Genomic DNA, 1,882 nt, shown 5'->3' with positions numbered 1-1,882 from the left:
ATGCATGCGATTGTACAAATCCTGTTGAAAATGCAATAAGATGATGGAGCTTAGTGGAAAGGAGTCGCCTTCACTAAGTGGGCCCGCAGGCTATTTTTGGCGCAAAGTCTATTTTTAGACTATGTCTATTTTTAAACATATGGATCATGGTCTATGAGTTGCAGGATGCTATTTGTGGATGATTGGTCATGTTGGTAAAAATAGATGGACTTCTATTTTTAGACATATGGTCGGAGTCTATTTTTAGACTGCCAGACTAAAAATAGAACAGTCAAATATTATTAGCTCTTAATAATATTTGGACTATAAACATTATCTTATCCACTTGGAGCACTTCAATTAGAGCTACGGATGTGGCACATGCAACTATCAGAAGGAAATATGCTTTTCTTACGGGTCAATTGAGCTATTGCATGATGAACTTCAGTTAGAACTCAAGTGATTGAGTTTGGTGGAGTTGATTGAGGAGTTGATGGAGTTGTGTTCAGTTTGACTTAGTTGAACTAGTTGTATTTAGTTTAACTGCAAATACACTAGTGATGAGTGATGTGAATTAATTTTTAATTAATTCACTAATTATTAACTCATAAAGCAACTAAAGAATACATCAGTTAACTCAGTGCATGGACAACTCAGTGGAGACAAGTGTTAGAGGTTGAGACTGCTGTCAATTGTGACTATAGTTGTGCATGAGATTTACACAATTAGTGGATTGAGTATTGCCAATGAGGATTGCGTCGTTCAGCCAAGGGAAATACAAGTTTGGATCAGCCATTCTCATCTATTCTCATGCAGGATTGTGCAGTGGAGGCAGGCAAGCAGCGGAGGAGATTTGAACCTGTGATTGATTCAGATCTGAGCTAGTTTGTGTGTAGCAGGTGGAGATAGTACTGAGTACTTGTGAGGAGTATTGTACTATGTATTGTTACATGTTCTCATTCAATATAATATACAAATAGTGTGGGGTTTTCAGCTATATGCTTTTTGCGGGTTACATACTATGTTAATGTGCGCATGTGATTGATGTTTCATTGTTTTTAATTCCGCAAAATTGATGATCAACGTAGAGGAGGTTATATATTATGCATGCATTCCGCAATAATGTATAATCAAGATAATCTTTGTGAATAAGTGTCATATTTTTCAAAATTTCTATATGGTATCGGAGCAGGTTGATCATCAGATCTATTATTCAGAAAGTGATTACATTTTATTTCTTCAGGCAGAGTCTGTAATCGGGCCAGGTAGCCTCTGGATTCATCCTTCTTTTGGAAGGTGAGATATCTGGTAAAAGCCCATACAGTCAATCTCTGTACGAGAAATAATTTGTTCTCACGAATTTTAGATCAGAAGCGGTTGAGTTTTGAGCTGGTGGAATTCGAATTTGCAGCAGTGTTTTCTTGGTGTCAAAGTTGAAATGTCTTTCAACGGATTGTGATTGGAGTATGCTTTTGAGGGCAGCTCGAATTATATTGCATGGAAAGACAGGATGGAGGCGGTGTTAGATGACAATGGGTTGAAGGATTTCATAGATGCTGAAGTCCCAAAACCTATTGATGCTGCTGAAGTTGTGGCTTGGCAAAAGAAGACAGCAAAGTGTCGAAGGATTCTGTTGGAGGGCGTGAAGGATCACATTGTATCCAGCCTGCATGGAAAGGCTTCTCCATACTTGATGTGGAAAGCGTTGACAGATCTATTCCAAAGCAAGAGTGACTAGAGGAAGTTGGCGCTCAAGGATAAACTCAGAAACATTAAGTGTGAGAATGGAGACAATATGCCCAGGTATCTCACGAAGTTCATCCAATGCTGGAATGAACTGGGAAGTGTGGGGGTGACTGTCGATGACGAGGACTTGGTGAGCTTGGCTCTTATTGGTCTTCCG

Source organism: Pinus tabuliformis, chromosome 7 (assembly GCF_031772625.1).
Source record: "Pinus tabuliformis cultivar Carrire ecotype Pingquan chromosome 7, CPIR1, whole genome shotgun sequence".
Classification (NCBI taxonomy): Eukaryota; Viridiplantae; Streptophyta; class Pinopsida; order Pinales; family Pinaceae; genus Pinus; species Pinus tabuliformis.
This window is presented reverse-complemented; position numbering follows the sequence as displayed.